The 11111-nt window shown below is 48.5% G+C and overlaps 1 long non-coding RNA gene across 1 annotated transcript; it reads left to right on the top strand.

The window, feature by feature from the left end:
• Positions 1-5255: 5255 nt before the first annotated feature.
• LOC135576408 (uncharacterized) lies at positions 5256-10587 on the top strand. Its single transcript, XR_010468121.1, has 2 exons — positions 5256-5611; positions 5792-10587. It is a non-coding gene; the product is annotated as an uncharacterized LOC135576408 (long non-coding RNA).
• Positions 10588-11111: the final 524 nt, after the last annotated feature.

The following is an 11111-nucleotide window of genomic DNA, read 5'->3' as shown; positions in this document are numbered from 1 at the left end:
TAATCTGAGGATGAACCTTGCGGGAAGGTGTGGAGCCTGCAAGAACTTCCCTGTCTTGGAAATGAGAGCAATGATGGGAGTGGGTTCTCCTGGGCACCTTGGAGATGAGGCAGAAGCTGGACCGCGTGGCAGCGTGCTGCGGTCCGTCCTGCGCCATCCCCTGCGCTGCGGGGGCCAGGCTGCACGGGGGAGCAGTCACCTCGACAAAATCTAAATAGAGCTTTTTCTAGTAAACCGGAGGAGAGAACAGTGACCAGGACAGCTTCTGTGGAGTCCATAAATCTGCGTGCTGATCAATGACTTCACAAAGTGCATTGCACAGGCACAGAATCCTGATTCACGTGGGGGAGCTGATGATAATGACTTCACAGGTTGTTGCTATCGGGGCATAGCCAGTCTATTTTTCTCTTTTATGACCGTCCATTTTCAGGAATGCATCCATCAGGAAAAGATCCCTTCTAAACGCTGGATTTATTTCACGGTCGGCCCGTGCCAGTGCCACACAGGTGGGCTCAGTAGACAATGTAGAGATGAACAACAGCTTCTGTTCTTCCTCTGTGCTGGAGACGACTGGTTGAGCTCTGGACGTCCCTCCGTTCATTCAAACACTCTGCTCAGCTCACAGGCTCATAAATCCCTTCCTGGCGTCTTTTGTCCTGCCTCTTCCAAGAGTCAGCAGAGGGACTTTGTGGTGCTGGACTGTGGTCCTCCCCAAGGGTCCTCTTGTGGTCCTCCCCAAGATCATTTTAGGTGACTGAACGGTAGCTGAGTTGTTTCTGACTATTCAGACCTGCCGCAGCTCTCGGTGGCAGTCTTCAAATGATATCCTTGGGGATTAGGAAGAATGTTGGCATCGCTGTTGCATTCATGACTCAAAAATCCTAAAATTGGCTTTAACAATTCATGGGCTTAATTTTTATTTGATTTGGTTTTTCAGTGCTAGTTTGACATTTTTCTTCTTCACCTTCTCCTTCTAGTGTCTGGTCACCTGTGTAAATTATTTTGCTGATCTAGGTGGGCTGTGAGAAGCTTATTGTTTGTAAAGGAAAGCTGAGGCTTCTCCGCACAGAGAAACGAGGAACCCGGGAATGCTGATATGTATCATCATCAGGAGACCTGTAAGAAAATAATGGTTGCTGACAGCAGTAGATTCAAGATGATGTTTACAAGATAAATAACAGCAACAACTTTATTAGATCCACCACCTTAGAAATAAGAACAGATCTATTTTCCCACCCAGGAGATGTCACACTTTATGTCAGGTTCTCGTTTCGGGTGCACATGGCTACGTCAGCCCTGGGTTTGAGCCTCATCTCTCCTTTTTTACCTCTCTGAGCAGGGCTGCTTGTTTCATGCGTTTGCAAGCCAGGAGGAGAACTGCTGTTGTGCTCCTGTTGCTGGTTCTTGGGATGGAGCAAAGGTGAGATAGAGATGGGAAGGACACAGGCAGGAGTGCTGAAACACAACCCGCTCCTGCTGCTGAGCTGGTGCCTTGCCCGGGCAGAGCAGAGCAGGGCAGAGCAGGGACCGGCACGCTCCGCCGGCCTCAGCGGTGGTACTCGCACACTAAACTCTTGGCTAATAGGTCGAGTAATTCCTATGACTGTGCTCAAGCCAATGTTTTATTAAATCAAAGTTGTACAACAAAATGAAACCTCAGCTCAGCCTGAGCCAGAACTGAATTCTCTGTTTCACAAAGATCAGAACCTCAGGCTATTTTTTAGCGTTGTTGTTGTTTCTGCTTTGAATCTTTGAAGCGAAAGTCAGTGACCCGTCACCCTCCTTGTACAAATCCCTTGCTGCTGTTCAGTGCTAACATGGGACTGATTTCTCGAGGCTTCAGAATTTCTGAATCATCCTTATTTTTCCTGCAGCCCACTCTTCTCCTCCCGGAAAACATGTCAGATAAAGGAAATTATCTCCATTGTGTGAACAGGCAAAGCAGCTGAAGCTTCTTCAAGTGTTGTAGAAATTGTTAGTTTATTTAATGTTACTACATCTTGATGAAGCCAGGTCTATACTTGTGGAGCAACAGGTATGCTGAAATATGTAGCTTTTACATAGCAAATGTGTTCTGTGTATGTTCTGTATCCACTTTCTCTGGCACCGCTTTGCTCTGATCCCTCAGCCGCTGGAGCCTGCGGAACGTTCTGTTCCGTCCCACTCTCCGTCTCAGCCCCTTTTCATTGACTTCATGACCACAGGATTAAAAACTCATGAGGTTTCGTGGTCGCACTTTTCAGCCTCGCAGGGTGAGCTGAACAAGAAACTGCTCTTGGAAGGAGAAGAACCTGGGGCGCTTTTTTGTTGTTTTTGCTAGAAAGCCTCGAAACCAGCCTGGCAGAGTCAGCGGGACACGCTGACCTTGGGCTTCAAAGAGAATTTGTCTGCAGGGCCCAGCCAGGGTGTGCGGAGAGGGGCATAGCAGGACCTCCCAGCTCCTGGTGCTGTGTTCAGCGCTCATCGCAGGCCTGCAGGAGAAAACCTGTGAAAGGAATCAAAGTATAACCCTCATAAATAATTTGTGGCAGCTCCTTTCAGGCCCTTCCAGGGTCATGGGATAGCCTTAGAATTCTTCAGCTTGTTCAGGTTTGCCCAGTGTGTTTTGTTCTGTGTTACGTTGCTCTAAGACCAACCCCTGGAGTTGGATAGTAAAGAGAATAAAGTAAAAAAGTAAAATACAAGTTGATCTTGTGCCCAAGTAGCCAGAATATCTGAGCCTGTTCTGTCCTCAGGCGTGTTACAAATACTAATTAATCCTCGATTGGACACTAAGAGGTGAGATACTGTCACCCTTATTGCTCAGGGGGGAAAACAGTGGGAAAAAAGTTGAAATTGAGATGGAACTGCCCGTCATGCTGAGCGACCCCAAGGATTGCCAGCTGGTCGCTGAGCCCAGAGACCTTTGTCACCCCTGGGGGGCTCCCTGCGCTCGCAGCCAAGGAGGGAGGAGGAGTGGGGAGATCCCAGTGGGGAAGCAGGTACCGCAGCCCCCAGCTTTCCAATGGCAGAGAAGAAAGATCTGAAAGCGATGGGCAAATAAAACTGTCCCGATCTTTAGAAGCTGAAATCCCTCCCTCTGCTGAGACTCTGAGCCTGGTGCAGCATCCAGCCCGAGTCAAAGCAGAACTGCAGCGTGATTCTGCAATAAAAACAAACGACTGAGTATTTTCTCCGTGGCTCCAGAATGTAGCGAGCCAAGGCTGGATCACCTCAGAGGCCCCGTGTGCCCAGCGCCGCACCCACCCCTCTCTGAAAAGCCATTTTACGCCACTGTGTTCAGAGCTGAATGCTTAATTTAGTCCAGGGCCCTTTTGCAGTTTCATATTTAACTGCTTGTCTGAAATGTTTCTGTCTTGCGGCTGCTGTGGATGTATAGGTGATACAGTGAGAAACGGAGGTGTGTTGGATGGTTATATACTGCTGACAAATAGACGTGAGGCTGTGCTGGCTCATCCAGACTCTCATGTTTATGAGATTGCGAGGGCGAGATTGGGATGCAAAGTCAAGGGGAAATATCTCTTTCTAATAGCGATCCAGGTGTCTCACGTGTAGTTCTCCAGCTGGCGAGTTACGAGAACTGCTGGTGGCGTTAATGGATGCTGGTGCTGGGAGGCGGTCGTGCACCCGTTCCGCTTTCTGAGGGGTCCCCAGGAGCGACTGTTGTGTCACAGACACTAATTTGTCCCTTAGGAGGAAGGACACGGAGGAGGAAGAGGAGGAGAGTGTGTGGGACGCAGGTTGATTTACAGTGTGGATGGAACAGGGGCAGTTGGCAGCCAAAGGAAGGACCAAAATAGCGTCTTTCCTAAGGCACCTGTCCACACCTGTGCTTGAGAGGCTTTCCGTTAGTATTTTAATATTTAATTAAAAGCATCATCAGAATAATAACAACCGCAAGACTGGGGCGTTTCTGGCTGGCTTGGTAATAACTCTGTCCTCAGCTAATAAACTGAGGTGCTGAATACTCCACCATCGCCTGTTAGGATTTATTTTGTCTATGATATGGTTATTGCATCCCATAAACAAGAAGCATCCTCAAGTTACCATTATAATAAAACTGTTACAATGCACTACTTTTTATATAGGAATTACGGAATGTGCTTTTGCATGACTGAAAATTTATGTATTTACTTCACAGATTTATAGGCAGGTCTTTTGCTGGCGTTTTCAAGTGCAAAACTCCCGCACTTTGGGTGTGCGAACACGTGTTGCTGCGCTGCCATGTCCTGTCCTGGCAGATAAATGAAGTATATGCCGTACGGTTAACTGGGTATTTTGGGATCCTCCAGGGAGAAAGCCTTGGTTTAAATATAATGTAGGTGATTATTATTATTTCCTGGATAAGCAGATTTCCTCCATCCGAGCTCATTTCCTTCCAGTGAGGAAGAGTAGAGGAAGATGGGACGTGTCCTGTGAGTGACAGAGTTTGGGCGCCTGGATACGTTGAATTTCGGCTGCTCTTTGGAGGCCGGGTGCCGATGCTGTACCTGTGAAGAGCACAGCGGCTTCATTGCCCCTTTTGGTGAAGGCAGCTGGGAAAGGGTGCAGGCAGAAGGGAAGGAATGCTGTGTGCTGATGTAAAAAAGAGTTATAATATCTGAGCTCAGAATGAAGTTCACGGGGGTGCCCCAGTCAGCGCAGCATCAGTGATTCCTCTGCCGGCCGCTGATGAGACCAGGAATAACAGTCTCAGCATCTTTCATCTGCACGAGGTGATTATTTTGCAGAGAAGTGCTCTGGAGGGAGAGCAGATTTCTGTGTGCTGGCGAAGGAGAGAGCGGGTGAGCAGCCAGAGCCTGATTTGCATTAACCTCTCCACCCGGGACTGCTTGAGTGACATTTTCTGAGCAACCACAACTTACAGGGAGCTCAGAAGTGGTTAGGGAGGAAAATTGCGCCGAGCAAACAGGAAATCAAAGAGGGTCAAAGAGAGTTGCAAATGGGAAGGAATTGTCTGGAAGGGCACCCCGGGGAAGTAATTAGACTGAAACTTGTGGGTGGGATAGAGCTGATGGTGGTATTTCTTTTTGTGAACAGCCTCAGTTGTTTGATCCCAGCCCTCGCGCTGCCCGTGTACATACAGTACATACAGGTACTTGGGGCCGAGAGAGCGCACTGGTATTCAAATTGTCTTCCACGTGAAAACAGTATTATAAATTTCCTTTGAAGTTTGACACAATGCTTCCCCCCCCCCCCCCCCCCCCTTTTTTTGTATAAAATTGGCCAAGAAAAACAGTACAGCCTGATGGTGAGACATCCGTTGGTGGTCTAGACTGTATTCCCAGTTCTGAAATTACTGTCGAGTGATTTTTATTCAAATTAACTCGTTTCTCTCACACTTTTTACCTTCATCAAGTCTATGGGCAGCTCTTAAAAAGCGTTTGGTGTCTGAATGCAAACAACAGAAGCCCAGGAGGAGCGGCTGGAGCGGCAGGAGGTTGCGCTGCTGTTCAGAGGGACCACGCCAGGCTGGGAAACGGGCACGGAGGCACCTCGGGGAGATAACGGAGGGGATCTTCTTTGGCCGTTTGCGATCCTCATGCTTGACTATGAAGCGAACACGGGAGAAGTGCGATCAGATGAACAAGCCCTCAGAAAACAAGGCCAGGTGAGTTCTGTGTGTCCCGATGCGGCAGCGGGACGCGGCCACGCTCCGCTCGCTTCTGGGAGCCGGCGGAGGGGCCCGCGCTGCAGATGAATCACGGAGGGCTGATACCGCCACAAATCAGCGGCGCCGCGCTCTCAGCGCCAGCGCTGCGATGAAAAGCTGCAAACTGATTTATCACAGGGTGATCCATCTCGCCTCCCTCGCTTTGCGGCACGTAAATCACTGCGGCCATTGGACGGGACGCGCTGCTGCGGCGTTCGGAGTCACGTCTGCCACCACCATCTGCGAACGTATGAACAGTCCTCTAAGATGTACAACTTCACCTGCCCATATATATAAAACCGTGTCCCCTTTGAGGGCATATTGCTCTGCGCTGAGTTAGATATTTATTATTTAGGTGCATAAATGTGAACTAATGACCGTGAACTTGGTGTAGAGTCGGTGGGAATAAATAGGCTCCTGCTGCTGTTCCCGTAGTCAGGCAGCCAGCTCAGCTGGGTCTAAACAAGTTCCCTTTGAAGACACGACCGACTCCAGAGCAGCAAGTGGAAACGTAGGCATGTTCCTGTTGGATGTCTAAAATGAGAGGAGATTCATTTTCATTATTTTCGAAATGCTTTGCTTGGACTTCACTTGTGATGTTCTACCAGAGCTTTTCAAGGAGAGTGAAAACCCACCCAAGGGCTGCGACATCTGCTAAAGGGTGGGTGAATAATGATTTCATTACCGCCAGTGCACAGTCTGTACACGCGAAGGCAGCACTGGGAGGAGGTTGCCAGCTGCCTACTTCTGCACCCCAATTAATAAAGGGTAAATGATACTGAGACAGATGCTGCCGTTCCGTGGGTTAGTCCTTGGAAGCTGACGTTCCTTGTTTCTTTGTCAGTGGCTCGGGGACCCAGCCCCGTCTGTCAGCAGTGACTGTCCCAGAAGATAATCCAACTGTTGCTGCATAGACTCCTGAACTTTTAAAGGTGCACAAACATGTTGTGCCCTCAACAAGCACATCTATCACTGCAGTTACAGCACAGTGTGACGTGATTCATGTCAGTTCTCATTAATTTGAACAAAATTAAGCTTTGAAAACATTAGGGAAAAATATTAATCAAATAATCATTTGAAAATGTGCCGCAAAATAAATCTAAAGCATTTTTCTGACTAATGTTTGACCAGTTTGAGTGATAACCTGCAAATTTGCAGATCGCAATAATGATTAGCGACTCTAGGAAGAGGCGGTGAGCGCAATCAGCGTGGCCAAGGGGCAGCAGCAGTAACGAGGGCTCGTGTGTCCCTGGCGTGTCTGGTTTGCGGATCCCCCGGCACACGCAGTGGCATTAACTGCTGGGACAGCAGGCACAGACCTGGGGGTGACCGAGATGGGGAAGGACCAGCCTGCTTACCTGAGGTGGTGGACTCCATACGCGTGAAGGTCTTGAGATGCCATGTATCAGCTCTGCTCTTACCTGAGCTCAAAGCATAGGTGATCACCGTGTTCGGTGGAAAGAGAAGGAGGGATCTCTGGAGAGAGGGTTCATCTGAACCACAGCGAGAGACGGCTCTGGGCTTAGACATGGCAGAGAGCAGAGAAAGGGAGCGAGTGTCATTGCCTGTGTCCACGTGGGGCAGTGGAACATAGAATCAGAGACTTGTTTTGGTTGAAAAAGCCCCTCAAGATCATCGAGTCCAACCATAACCCAGCCCGGCACTGCCCCATGTCCTGAGAACCTCATCTGCATGTCCAGCCCTCCAGGGATGGTGACTCCAGCACTGCCCTGGGCAGCCTGTTCCAGTGCGTTACAAAAGCAAACGGCCACCACAGCAATGGTGGAGAAATCTGGGGTGGGGGAATACCCTCCTGTCATTCGGCCTCTCCCATGGAGTTGCTTATTGTTGAGGTTAACGGACACTCAGGAACAATACAGGTTGCAACGGCTGCTGGATGTATTGTGTCAAAGCGAGACACCTTCCTTTATTAACTCTCAGATAATCTCTGACTTTACCCTTCAGAGACATGTATTAATATTCTACTTGGAAAGACAGAAAGAAAATCAATAGACCGGAAAGCTCAGCGTGCTGTTTGTGGCAGCCAGGAAGGATTCATTTGCCTTATGACGCTCTGTTGTGACAGATGGTTACTTTGTGCTGTTCGGAGGAGGCCCATCCAGCAAAATTAAGATCTTTATTGGGACAAGTCATGACAGATTTTATGAGGGCAGCAGTTCTAGCCGAGGCACCCAGCGCAGAGATGCGGCGTTTGCAGCACCCTGCTCTCGCCGTGGCGCGCCGCGGCAGCTTGTGGCATGTTCATCTGCTTGGCCGCTCTTGGCTTGTGCCCCAGGCCGGTGAGCGGTGGTCGCGTTGGCAATCGCAGCAGTTGATCAAATCCAATTCACTTGATGAGCTACCACTGCTCCGCCAGACCACACGGAGTGACTGTCTTCATACTGCAAAGTAAAACCCATTGATTTAACCCACTGCTCGTTAGACCAGGCTGACTTGATTGCCTGTTGCCGTCCGTACTCTCAGTGTACAGCGTATTGGTTTTGGTTTAACGCGTGACCTGAGCTGTCCCTTTGTAGCGAAGCCGAGGACCAGCATCCTTCTCTGGCCCCTCCGTCTGTTGTTTTACTGCTCCGTACATAGCACCACAAGTAAAACTTGTAAAAAGACGGGTGAGGTGCAGAGTGTTTCTTCTTATAACATGAATTTGAAAGCTGAGCAACACGCTGTTCTCTGTACGTCCAACATCGGTGCACAGCAAATTTTAAACCACTTCCACTTTCTGCAGCCCCTCCTGTTCATTAAGAACATTCCATCCACATTGTGCCTGAATTCTAACCAGTGTAATTAGCTTCTGCCTCCTCCTCGCAGAGAATAAAGCAGCCTCTTTGGTCTTGATCTAAATTCCGAGGTGAGGATTTGCTGGGTATTTAATAAAAATAGCTTTTCTGAGGCAGCCCTGTTTGAACACTAAAGAGGTCATCCAGTCATCTAAGCTAATCTAATCTAACCTAGTCTAATCTAGCCTAATCTGCCTACATCTCTTCCTTCAAACCTGCTTTTTTTGCTTAGTTTGCCTGTTAAAATCAATGAGCCTTCCCAACTGAAACACTACAGAAAATCCTTGCCGAGGAAGTATTTCTGTTTCCGAGGCGCAGATGACACAAAGCGAGCACCGGAAGGCTCTGCTCTCATTCGGCTTTTCCTGTCCCCACCTGCTGGCAGGGCAAATCATTCTCAAAAGCAAATCCTGTTACATTTGAGAAATACAGTTGCTTAACAACTGGAGGTGCCATTTCAACCTGTGCGCTGCAGCCGTGGTGATGGATGGCGTACACCGGCACTTATTGACCACAACAGGAGACCATGCCCCGAGAATACCAAGTGTTATTGATTTGTTTTCTTGTAGATGGTGTTTTCCCCTGCAAGCTGCCGCATGATCATGATTTGTTTTCATCTCCAACTTTTATATATCTATTGATTTAGGATGGAGGAAGCAAAAAGGAGAATTGAAGTTGGGTCTTCAGATCTGTCCTTTGTTGTGTTTGCCAAGAACTCGAGAGCTTTGGGAAAGAGTATAAATTCATAACCACAGTTATTTGGGTGTCGTTCCTAATGTACAGTGGAAAATGTTCTCAAGCAATTAATTAAAGTTGTTTTGTCTACGACAAGGAAGGGAACACGTAATATCCTTTGCCAACCAGACATTTAGTTAAGGTCACCTTACCCGCTTGCAAATCCAGAGAGCAGCACGAGCCTCCCAAACCGGCTTCTTTAAAGTCCCCCGTTCTCTAGGAGCTATATGGCCACTCAGAAACACACAATATGAACTTAGAACAAAAATATATATAGTAAAAAAGTCTTATAATTAGATCCTAATCAAAGCCATGGTGCTCCTGGGAAGGTAGTTTATTTATTCAGGTCGATGCACATAAGCCAATGTATCGATCCAGTATTAAAAGTTTCACTTGCTGTGCTATTTCTGCTATAGATGGCTGGAAAAGAAAGCTGTCTCTTAGTTTGGGACGGAGCAAAAACCAAAAGGCACAGCTCCCATTTTTACCACCCAGGGGAGATGGACGTGCCGCTCCTGTTAAGGCAGATAGGACGGTGATGTCCCACAGCCCCGTTCCCTCCGCAGGCCTTGCGAATGGAGGTGTCACCTCTTGTCTCCTGCGTCTGGGGGCGGTGACTGTGCCACCGCCCTGCCCAGTGGCCCACGGCGCTTTGTGCTGCCGGCGTCTGTGGCAGATCAGCCTCCCGTCGCGTCCGCGGGCGGGATGAACGGCGCTGGGCCCTGGCACCGCTCCGTGTGCAACCGTGACCTTCTGCTCTTGGCTCCGTTGTGATGAGACGCTGAGAACGTTGCTACAGCTGCGACTGGAGATGAACGCTTGCGCTTTTTCAGCCAGAGGTCCCAGGTTTGATTCGAGCAGCCAAAAGGCAGCTGAGGGACAGCGTGTAACATTTTCAGCGAGTTCCGAGATCCTCTGATGGAAGGTGTTATTTGAGCATAAAGCTGCCTTATTATCTTCTGCACGGTGGAGAAGCAGGTGCACAAACCTCCATCCAAAAAATGTTTGCATGTAATTGGCATCACCTGTGGAGACAAAACCGCTCATTTTGGAGGTGGGAACAAAGGCGATGGAAAGTGCCTTTCTGCTCACAAAGCACCTCGGTGCGTCTCTGCGAGGAAAGATCATCCTCAACTATCCAAATGGCTACTTGGCTAATACACCACACACCGTCCAGCAATCAGCACAGACTGTGCTTTTCATCATTATGCTTGATGCAAAAAACCCAACAACTGAGACAGTATTCTATTTCAGTTAAAACTCCATGAAAATTTTGGCTGTGCTCTTTAATGTGATAATGTTAATTAAACTGTGCTCTTATGTTCTGAAGTCTTATAAAATGTCTCGGAAAAGGATAAAAAATAATAGTAGAAATAAAATTGGGCTATTTATCTACCAGGAGATTAAAGGGCTTCTTGTTTCCTTTGTGAATTTAGATTTCCAGAATTAAATGAGTGTGAAGCAATGATATTTTCAGCAGAATCATTATCATTTTTATTGCAATGGAAAGTGTGCAGCATTTCATTGTTATTGTACTTAACTCACCTGATCGTACGTCTGGGCTCAGCGGGCGCGTCCAGCGCGCGGCGCGGGCTGCGCACGGGCGGCGAGCGGCTCGCGCTTCCAGCCCGTCCTGCAGCTTATTGCCAGTGTCTGTTGATCTGGAACGTGTTCTCTCGGGGGGTGCGCCGGGCGGCAGGGGCAGAGCTATTAGCTGCCTCAGTATCCCTCAGTCTAGCCCACAAATGCTTTGAGAACAACTGAGAAATGAGTGATAATAATGCAACAGGTCTTACTGTGGAGTATAGTGAGGACTTCTCTGCAAAATTCCAGATTTCTAGAGGCATCTGCAGTATGGAGCGATTGTAGCAGTTGTGTGTGTCCTTTGCTGGTGGAGATGCCGTTTGTCACGTACAGAATAGTGT

Source organism: Columba livia, chromosome 26 (assembly GCF_036013475.1).
Source record: "Columba livia isolate bColLiv1 breed racing homer chromosome 26, bColLiv1.pat.W.v2, whole genome shotgun sequence".
NCBI classification, from domain to species: domain Eukaryota; kingdom Metazoa; phylum Chordata; class Aves; order Columbiformes; family Columbidae; genus Columba; species Columba livia.
Note: the sequence above shows the minus strand (reverse complement) of the source record. Positions and strands in the feature narration are given on the sequence as shown.